Here is an 11,928-nt window from a genome sequence, read left to right on the forward strand (position 1 = left end):
CCCGGCCGTCGCCTCGCCGTCGCCGTCGCCCCACTGTGAGCTCTCCCCCTCTAACCCCTCTCCCTCGCCCCCGGCGGCCACCATGGGCGCCGCCCCTCCCCGAGCCCATACACACACACACAAAACAAGCATGCATGATGAACACACACACACACACACACACGTGTTTAGTTAGTTTAGATTATTTAGATTATTATTTTTTTCACTATTATATATGTATGAATGCATGTTAGATGGATATATATAATTAGTGTTTAATTAGTATGGAAATTTTTTATATAATGTTGTTTTTCAGTTTTTTAATGGATGTATAGAAGTTGTGTTTTCTGTTTTTAGTGTTAGATGCTTAATTAGTATGAAATAGTATATAGATTTTTGACATATGCAATGATAGCATAATTAGTGTTATATAGAAATGTTAGAAATGTTAGTTATCAAAATCCAATCAATAAAAAAAATGTTACTTTTTGCGGGCATGTAGCTAGTATTTGTTCTCGACGATGCCCGGCCCGCATCCTCGCCGTCGACCCGTCCGCGATGACATCCAGCCGACCCATGTCTGGGACTGGGCTCCGCCGGGCTGGCACTGGGAGGTGCTACCTGGAGGGGCGCGCCGCTTGATGAGGAACCCGGCCCCGGGTCTCGTCGTCGACCCTGATCTCGTTTGGTGGCGTTCGCGTGGGCCAGTTTCGGTGCGGAGGGACCCGGCCCCGCCGGAGGTGGTACGTCGCTGTGTCAGGGAGGAGGACGAGCACGTCCATCGCTACATGGTTGCGTTAGAGGGCGGCAGGCTCTCCAATACCTGGCAGTTTCTTCGGGGATCTCACTTCAGCTATGATCCTGTGAGGGTTCCTTCTCTTAGGGTGTCCACCGCCCGCGCCGCAGGAACCGCGAGTGTCCTAGATTCTTCTGTAGTATTCGATCTTTATTAGCTACCTAGCCAGTGATGTACTATTCAATATTATATATTATTCGAGACGATGTATTCGAGATTATATCTATTATTCTAGATGATGTATTCGAGATTATATCTATTATTCGAGACGATGTAATTTGAATACTAAATTGTTTTATATTTCTTTTAGATTAGTTAAATAAAAGCTATGGCAGACAATACCGACAGAGAGGGAGAACAGACCATGTTCGATATGATACGCGGGCCAGATGATGATCAGAATGAAGAAGATTATGACGGCTCCGAATTTCTAAACAACAACGAAGAGGGTGATATGATATTCGATCGCGACAACCGAATTGATGAAGTCATGAACTACGATTATGACGATGACGAAGAACATGTTGATCCTGAAATAACAAATACCAGCGAGGTATATATATTTATATAAGCAGGCATCTGGTGATCATCACATGTTTTAAATGACTTGAAGATATATTAACGAATCGATCTTTGTTCTTTCAGCCATCCGGATCGAGCAAATCTGCTGGCAAAAGCACGAAACGAGGCCCGAACAAAAAGTTGAAGCAGGGCATAAAGTACAATATCGAGGCATGCAGCCCTACTGGCGAACCATTAGCGCCTAAGAAGATTGCGGACAAGTTCGTTCGTTAGTGCGGAGTTCTTGTGAAGGACCAACTCCCGATCAAACTTCAAGAATGGAGAGAGCCAGCAAAGCCACGTCCAGATGTTACTTTTGTCAACAAGAATCAAAAAGATCTGCTTTGGGATACTCTCATGGAACATTTCACCCTACCAGATCATTTCACAGAAGCAGATGTGCAGAAAGTCAAGGACGCTGCTCTTAGGAAGATGGCGGTTGCATTCAAGAACCACAAGAATCGTGAATGGAACAAGTACGTCAAGGGAGGAAGGAAGACTCCAGTATTCGAGGGAACACTAGAGAACCAACGTGCTCATTGGGACGATTTCGTGAAATTCAAGGATTCGGAATTAGCTAAGGAACGGTCGAGAATAAACAAGAAGAATGCCGAAAAAAGGATAAGTTCCATAAGCTGGGGCCAGGTGGCTATGCAGTGGCAATGCCTAAGTGGGATAAGTCTGAGAAAGAGATGGAGGATGCAGGTGTCACTCCGGTTACTAAGAGCTGGCCCCCAGGGTCAGGACTTGGTTCTATGCGCATGGGGGGAGTTGGACCCGGAGACAGGCAATGTTTCGATGAGGGCAAGTCTGAAGGGAGCCGACGATGCGATACTTGTTGCAATAGAAGAGGCACGATCGGGGGTGTTCCATCCCAACAGAGAGAACGACGAGCGTACGCGTGCCCTGGGAAATCCTGAACACCCGGGAAGAACACGAGGCAAGGGCGCTATTCCATGGTATGAGGGGTTTTCAGAATGGAACACCGACTATAGAACCCGTGCGAGAAAGAAGATTGCGGAGGAGAAGAAGAGGAAGATGGAGGAGGAGCAGAGGAAGCGGGACTATGAATGCCTTCAAGGCCTAGAAGCAAGTCAAGCGGAATTGGCAGTCAAATTCCAGCGGCAGCAGGAGCAGATCGACTCACTTACCCAGCAAAGGGGGTCTCAGCAGCTGCAGCAGCTAGCGGATGATCCAGCATTGGATAGCACCGGCCCATCCATGCCGAGAAGCAGCGTGGGTTCCGTCCCGGACGACGCAATGCTGGGTAGATACCCCGTGGATGACATCACGGAGAACACTAACTGCGAGCTACACGTCAAAATGAAGAACATATCCATGAAGGTGGCGGACGGCATTGCTTTTACAAATCCCCCCGAGGCAACCTTCCATTGCAACCCGATTCCAGCGGGCTATGCTCGTGTCTTGGTTGATGAGGTGGTGGACCCACCATATTCGGAGCTACAGCTTGACATTCCTGGAGGTGACGGCGAGCGCTTTCTCGGAGAGGCCAAACATCGTATCATCCTATGGAAAAAGGATTGCATCATCTTTCGAAGGCCACCGACACCGCGTCAGCCGACTCCTCATCAAAGTCTGCCACCGAGTCAGCAGACTCCCACTCCTGCAAGTCCACCAAGTCCGGCAAAGTGTCAGGCCACTCCTCCTCCAAGTCCGGCAAAGTGTCAGGCCACTCCTCCTCCTCCAAGTCCGCCACAGCGTCAGACGTCCACTCCTCCTCCAAGTCTGGCACAACGTCAGGCCACTCCTCCTCGTCCAACTCAGCCCCGTCAGCCGTCTCCGCCGCCTCAGCAATCGCAGAAGAGACACCCCGCAGCTATGGTGCGTAGCGGTACGAGTCGAGGTAGTACAGGAAGTACAGGCGGAGGCAAGCGATATAAATATGGTCCAAGCCTCACGCCTCTTCCGTAGAGGGCTTATGATAGGTCCGAGGAGGAAATCGCAGCCATATCGAAGGCCGAGGTGGAAGCCCATTTTGCACCGAAACCGCCACCGCCGCCAAGGGAGAAAGTGCCTGAGGAAACGATTGACCACTTCATTCGTAGGGCTCAACCACCAGCTCCCAAGCCTGTTGACACAGACTATGAGCGCCACATCAGGAAGTTAAATCGAGCACGTCTACAAAAGGAGGCGAGCACGTCTACATCGGGATCGAGCAAACAAGAAGCAGCTGTCAAAAAATGCGGGAAAACCATTCCCCAGCTGGGAGAACAGGCGGCGCAATCGATCCCCTCGCTTGTTGTGCCAACAACACGTGACAGTACGCGCGCCCAATATTATTGTGGGCAAACAGTGCATGTTCCCGAGGTGGGCAATGTGGTAATAACGGAGGAGCATATAATGCAGGCTGAAGTTCTCAACATCACTGTTGGACAACTCCTCGAGATCGAGCCCATGCCTTTGCTTAGAGAGGATGAAATAAAACGGAAATATGTCCAGGGCCAACCTTTGGTCGAGCCAGACAAGGTCAAGAACCTCCCAACGAGAATGTATGAATTGCATCAATGGTACATGAACATGACCAAGATTTCAGATCGATTGTCCCTCATGGTGAATGTCAAGGAGGAGCATTACTTCCATGAGAAAGTTGTGTCCGTTGAGTATACTGAACTGTTTTAGTTATACAATCAAGACGCACTCAACAAATCTATCGTCAGTTGCTATTGTCTATAAGTGATTTCTTTCTGTAATTTAAGTCTCAAGCTAGCTGTAGTGATCCTTTTGATCAATCATTACATGTAATTATCCTCACTATATTCTTTTCTGTGGTATTATGCAGGATGAAGATGTATGAAATGAGAAAAGGTGGACGCTTTGGCATTGGGTTCATTGACCCAAACACCGTTAATGAATACACATGGCTAATAAATCCACGTCAGCAAAAGAACGTAGAGGACAACATGCTAGAGTTCTTGAAGCGCCTCAAATACAATGAAGATATACTACTTCCTTACAACTTCCAGTGAGTCACACTTTCTTGTACTACAAATTCTCTGTTTTTGCCTACTAGCTAGCTACATGTTTTTGCTTACATATGCCCGCTTAATTAAGACATGCAAACGTGTGTGCATGCAGATTTCACTGGGTCTTGTGTATCATTAAAGTTGACGCTGGAACAGTTGAAGTACTAGACTCACTACTCAAAGAAAAAACTGACTATAACATCTTGTTTGGGATAGTCAACAGGTAATTTCAATCATTATTAACTATATATCTCGGCCTATTTAGTTCGTCATTTCATGATATGAACTATTTAATAACCCCTTTATTCATTTTCTTTGTCGACGGGCAGGGCTTGGGCAAGGTTCATCAGCGTCACGGAAGGTGAATGGAAAAAAAAGCTTAGATGGTTTCGACCCAAGGTAAGTAATTAAGTAGTACTAGCTAGCTAGCTAGCTGCCATCTCTTTAATTATCATGCTTGATTAATTATTATCTAATCAAATTCCATTCTCATAAAGGCCCTGAAGCAGGCGCAGGGGACTGATCTGTGTGCATTCTATGTTTGCGAGAACATTCGCATGATGGCGTCCGAAAGGAACAGATCTCAAAGACAGGAATGGGTACGCTTGTCAGAACACTATTCACAATTTTTACACCATTATCGATATCTAGTCACACAACTAATACACATGCATATTGATCTCCTTCTTAACAGTTCAAAGAGGTGCGGGAGAAGCTCCTAGAAACGGAGCGCGTAGAAGCACTTCAAGAGGAAATAGCGGGATTTTTGCTCGACCAGGTCATAAATCCGAAGGGAGAATACTATTACCCGCTACCGCCCCCATGAAAACCACTTCCAATTGTCATCGTGCTCCGAAGGCACCAATTAGGCTAATGCCACTGGCTCCGAAGGCAACAAGCATATGTAGGAGAAATTGTATATAGCTATACATGTGTGTATGTGTGAATTAATTAATATGGTGGTTTGTGAGACATTGATGAGATATATATATATGCATGATTGGTTCTACTAGAAATTCTATTTATATATATATATGCATAACGTGTACAATGTGTGGTATCGTAAAATACCAGCAAACGAAAAAGAATTAAAATGGAAACACAAAATTAAATGAAAAATAAATCATAAAACTAAAACCCCCAAACCTTATAGTACCGGTTGGTCTTACCAACTGGTACTAAAGGGCTCCAGGCCCCTGGAGCTGGCTCATGCCACGTGGTTTCCCTTTAGCACCGGTTCGTGCTGAACCGGTACTAAAGGGGGGGCCTTTAGTGACCATAATTTAGTGCCGGTTATGGAACCGGCACTAAAGGGCCTTACGAACCGGTGCTATTGCCCGGTTCTGCACTAGTGGTTAAGTTGTAATTGAACTATGTTGGAGATGATATGGGCTTGTTGGCCCTTTTATTAAGTTCTATTATTAAGTTTTCTATATATTCTATTATGAAGTTCTTCCTAGTTTCAACTATGTGATCGTTCTATGGGATTGTTGGCCCTATCTACATATTTGTTGATTGTTTTCTTAGAGAGCTCGCTTTGTTAGTAACCACCTAGTGCATGCAGCCACAACGAACCCTTCTTTTTTTACACAAGCCTCAAATATGTAGTCACCTAGCTAGTGCATGCAGCCACCAAAATATAAAAATATTTGTTCAATTTATTTGTCATAGCAAAACGGGTGCAGATGCGAGTGGATCGAAAAGGCTGCAACTGATCGTAAAAAATGATGCTCTAAATTGAGGAGACAAGCGTGGGAGAAGAGAGGAACCAGCGGCAGCAACCGTCGCTGCATCCGTGGTAGCTAGCATGCACGAAAGCGTCTCGGTCAGTGCATCATGGCGGCACGCATCAGCGCATGCAGGCTCGGTCGGTGCATGCAGGCTCGGTCGGTGCATCGTGGCGACACGCATCGACACATGCAAGCAGGCTTGTTGGGTGCATGCATAGCAGGCTTTTGTCATGGCCACGCGCGCATGCGTTTAATGCAAGGGATGGCCAAAGAAACCACGGCCCAAAGGTCGAACAGCGACACCGCCCAACTCGGCCCCACTCGTCAGAGTTAAGGGTCAAAGCACTGACCCGACGGCAACGTCCGTTGTGACCTGTTCTGAGGGTTTCAGGCAAGGGAGTGGGGAAAACTAAGCAAAAATTAAGAGTGTGAAGATGAATGAGTAGAGCTAAGTAACCAGGGGCACACATGTAGAAAACCCAAAAAATTATAGTATCAAGATTAGTAAAAAGGAGGTGCTTTTGTCGCGCGGATGGCGCGGGAGGTTTCTTATTTTTAGAGGACGTTGGCCTGGTGGTTTGCTAACATGCGGTCCCACGTGTCAGTGCTTTACCAAGCCGATCCGCGTCCCACATGAGGCGGAACAACGGCAGAAGCAAGACGTGGTTAACTTGAAGCAGATGAGGGAGAAGCGGATTCAGCAACAAGTGAAATGATGGTTGCTTCGTCCCTCCAACTTCTTTTTTTAGCATTATTACTTTGTCCCTCCAACTTAACTGCGGGGAAGGTGTAGCTTTGTGATTTGATGCCTCATTGCTCATTATTACGCCGGCGCCATGACTGGGGTGCTTCACCCCTGCTCCTCTGCACTGTTATTTCGGTATGGCACGTGCACCCGATTGCTTGACGTCCCACATGTCGGCGAAAGGGACTAGAACATTTATGAAAGCGAGCACTCCACTCTTACGACAGAGGAGTACACGATACGGCAGCCCAGTGAACTGCTATAGTTTTGCTGTTTCGCATGATCCATCGATACAAACCCAATTAAACAGGCAAGGGCGGCATTTTTCCCGCACGGTAGATGATACTAGCCATACATTTCAAAGGCAATTTTAATGTATGCAAACTGAATAATTAAGTAACAATATGAGATCTATTAAAACTAAAAACGCATATGATTTATTGTGTTAGAGTGTAGTAGTAGTGTTGTATTGCATAGTTGTTAGATGTAACATGCGAGAACGTGTAGAGATGTACTTTTGGAGGGCCTACAAAGAGAAATTAGGCATAAAGTGGATTCAAATATTTGTATTCGTCTTCATGGCATCTGTAACTCATATCTACGGTTTGTATAGTAGACCTGAATGCTTGTTTGCTCTTACAAAACCAGTACAAAAATAATGGGGTGGCGTGTGCCAATTTAGGCACTAGCACGTTGGCCTACTTGGCTCCAAAGAGAGAGCGAGAGAAGAGATAAATACACGGGCGGTCAGTGTATTTCAAGCGAAAACCGTAATACGGTCACCGGACTTCAGAATACGCTCATTACGGTCACTATATATGTTTTGTGGTGATTATACGGTCACTTGCGACTGTTCAGCATTGGATTGCACTCTGTTAACCGGCCAAATAGTCTGCATGGCACTATGTTGACTAGTTAAATTGACCATGTTCCTTGTGGGTCCCACCTATCAGTTCGCATAGTAAAAAGGTCAGATAAACACAAATTTACACAGGTGCAACAAGACTCCTACCCGTGCGCGAGAACCACCTGGCTGTGTATAGTCTGTCAGGGCCTGATGTGTGCGCATGCACATGTAGGTTGAGCACTTGAGCCTGAGAGTGTGTGTTGGTTGTGTGGTGTGTGCATGCATGTGTGCGTGTGTGCGTGTGAGTGTTGCGTGCGTGCGTGGCTGTGTGCGTATGTGTGAGTGTTGCGTGCGTGCGTGGCTGCATGTGTTCGTGTGAGTGTTGCGTGCATGTGGTTCCTGTGCATGCGTGTGTGTTGTATAATCATCACACCAACTCCTCTGTGTTAAAACAGATGGCTCAGCATACCGATACAAGGCCACCTTGTCTGTTGTGCCCGCGGTCATGACTTCGAACGACCGTCCAATATTTTTTATCGTTTGTTTTCATTCTTATACACGCCGACAGGTGGGCCCAATGGTAGCGAGATAATGTGATGCAACACTAGAGGTGCCATGTCAAGCGTTCAACTGGTCAACTAGTCATGTCTTGAGCAAATAAAGAGTTGTTCGGTGAGCCCGTGACTATATAATAACCACAAAACATAAATGGTGACCGTAATGATTGGATTCTGAAGTCCAATGTATGTATTGTGCTTTCGCTTCAAATACAATGATCGTCATTGTATATATCGCGATAGAAAGATGAAGATACGTGAATGTGCTCGGGGCGTACTTTTAGAGGACCTAGAGATAGTATGTGTGCGTACGTGAAAGGGGCGTAGAGGGGGTGTATGCGATGGAGAGAGAGATGCTATTCATTTCTCTTTATTATGAATAACTTTATATATAGTATAAAAATATGAAAATTCACAATGTGGAATAAATATCATTGGGGCACCATGCAATGCAAATTAACGTCATACTCCTCCATATAACTTTGTAATGTTGTATATATGTAGAAATTCTAAAATATATTTTTGGCCGCACTTTGTGTGATTTTATTCAAAAGGAATGTTGTATGCGAAATAAACATGAAGAGAGGGTGTTTTAGATCAATGGGATACATGATATAACATGTGTGAATGTGTAGTTGATGCATTTGGCAAGGCCTAGAGAGGTATGTGTATGTATTACGTATTTGAGAGAGGAATGGATAGAGGGGCCGGAGGGGGGCGGGGGAGAGATAGCACCAGAAATGAGAGAGGTCTATAGAGAGAGAGACGAATAGGATGTCACGGCGAGAGATGCCCTTGAGTGTATATATGCAAGGGGGGAATAGAGTCATGAGGGGACAAAGATAGCCGAGTCATGAAGGACTCTGTGTCCACTGACAAAGCCGGCTAGGATTTTTAGTCGTAGGTCCTCGGACTAAGGTAAACCGTTATCTCTGATATTACTATTCATACAACCTAACTTGAAGGGGCATCCTAAAGAATGCTCTACTAGAATCATACTCGTCAATTAGGAAGAGAGGTGGAGACATTGCGTGAGAGACAGACCTAAAGATAATGTGTGCGCGGGAGACACATAGGCAGGTCTATGTATATAGAAAGGGTCGACGTGGATTGTGCGTGTGTATGCTTGTGAGAGGAATAGTGCTTGTGATAAAGGTTAGTGAAAATAGTCGTAAATGGTTACGAGAGTGAGGGAGGGTTATATCGAGAGCATGTCTGCGAGAAAGACAATTTGGGAGAGAGTGTGTGAGAGACCACCGATGGATATACACCATGTGCGCCTATGTGTGTGAGAGAAAGTCAGCGTGTGTGTGAGGAGGGGCCTATGGAGAGTGAAACTACACGTAAAAGACGGATGTACACATTGATTAAAAATATAAATTGTATCCAAATATTAGGATGGGATCATGATATTTGCAATTCGCGTAAGGAACGGTCACTGATCCATCAAACATCTATATTCTATTGAATTTGAGCATGTCTATGTTATTATTCGACATAATTGATCCACATAGTTAGTATTTTGAACTCTAGACAATGCATCACTTTAGCAATCGTATATAAACGTGAGTATAGTTCATGTTATGTGTGTAAAGCACATTATACATACAAAAGTTACACAATGAAAATTATAAATAGCTAGGTATGAACTAGCATACATTTGAATTCAACTTAATGTGGTTTAAAAAATTCGAATTCAACACGAAGTCCATTCAATTATTTGAATTCAATATCATGGAATTTGTAAATCATACCTAAATTATGGGGGCACCAATCTTTGCTCTGCTTCTGTACATAATAGCATATATAGTCGTGTACAAAATAGATTCAAATTTACCTCATACATTCCAAAATAATCGTAGTTATAGGATTTTCAAGTGTCAAAAATTCAAAAAGAAGCGCATAATTTAAATAGGTTTTCAAAGATACAAGGTCAAATTTAACGTTGTCTATTTAGGTCAATCCTCAAAGTTCAAGAGTACTCCCTCTGTTTTTATTTAGTCCGCGTATTAGCTTTGGTAAAACTCAAGCTTGATAAACTTTGACCAAGTTTAGAAAGAAATATTAACATAAGAAATAACAAATCAATAAAATTAGATTTATTATTGAATATAATTTCACATCATATAGATTTGTTAGGGTAAATGTTTATATTATTTTTTTATAAACTTGGTCAAACTTTATGAAATTTGACTTCAGTCAACTCTAATATGCAAAGTAAATAAAAAGGGAGGGAGTACTCTAAACGTGAATGCTTCTGTTTCAAAATTTTGAACGAACCGCCAAAAGAGCCTCTACTCACCCGAAACCGCGTGAGACCAATGTTTGTTAGAAGGAAATTACTTTTCTAACTCTGACCAGTGAAACCTACCGGCCCGACGTCCAAAGATCTAAACCGGGGTAGGTTTTTAGCTTCATCTAGACGCCACGCAACCGCCTCCGAAAAACATTCATACACCATGGCCGCCTAAGCACACATGCGCTCGGCCGAAATCGCTCCCGCCCACTATTTGGGACACCTTGGATTACCGTCCTACCCCCGACGTGCACTAGGTCCGAAATTAAAGAGGGGGGCAAAGTGTGTACTTTCCCCAAATTTCAAACAAGTGCATCGCATCTATTCAAAAAACCAAAAACAAGTATGTCCCAGACCGAAACATGGTCCCCCCCTTAGCTCCCCCGCCCCCTCCCCTGTCCGATTCCCCATTCATACTTCATGGGCGCCAAAACTACCTCTCCACCAGCCGCAAAACCCCGACGTCCTTTGTCCGCCACCTCATCCCACCCATCAATCGCCGCCCTCCTCCATCAGGCCGGAGCCAATAGCCCGATGTCGCCGTCCACCGCAACCCCAACTACAACGCCCTCCACGGCTAGTAGTTGAAGCCGAGGCCGAGCTGCTTCCAGGATGCCGACATGCGTCGTACCCGAGCCAGTTAAACCACGCCATCCTGCGCCTCACCGCTGTCGCTTCAACGTCGCCACCGTCCATCGCACCGGAGCTGTTCCCGCTACGCCGTCCTTCGCCGCCTCGGATATGCTTCCCCTTCGCCGACAGACGGCCACCGCAAGACAGTCAACAATTTGGCCATGGGTTTGTCCAAGGCTCCACCCTCCTCCAAAACATCGGTTACCCCGATAAAAAGAACAACATCGCCGCAATATCCGGAGGACACAACACTGGCAACCGGAAATGGTATTCCTCTTCCCTTATTCGTGCAAATCTTATGTGTCTGCTTGCACGGTATTCATCCCACAGAAGACACTAGTTGAATGCTTCTTCCTACACCTTCTTCCTGATACTAGATGTTCCTAGTAACTCGCGATGCACAAGGTTTCTCCTCATATAGTATTTCACCTTAGCTAGAGGTCCGTCGCCCCCTGGATTTCAATTCCTGGTCAGTTGATTCCCAATTAAAGGAAGCATTCCCCAGCGTAATAGGCGTTAGTCCGCCTATTACACCGGGGAAGCAGCGCCTCGGTGTTTATCTTAGGGGTGTGTGGGGCCTAGGAGCTGTTGGCGCCCGATCTGGAGGTCGGACGGGCTTAAAGGGATGGGCGGGGGCGCTACAAAGCACGGCGGTGGTGTGAGGTCGAGGGGAGGGCGGGGCAGCGGAGGTAGGGGTCTGGGCCAGTGGTTGCTGGCGGTTCGAGAAAGATCGTCAATAGTGACTGGCGGGAGGTAGACGAAGGCCATCTGCCTATTCCTTGTAGATCGGACAGTTCATA

Source organism: Triticum dicoccoides, chromosome 2B (genome assembly GCF_002162155.2).
Source record: "Triticum dicoccoides isolate Atlit2015 ecotype Zavitan chromosome 2B, WEW_v2.0, whole genome shotgun sequence".
Classification (NCBI taxonomy): domain Eukaryota; kingdom Viridiplantae; phylum Streptophyta; class Magnoliopsida; order Poales; family Poaceae; genus Triticum; species Triticum dicoccoides.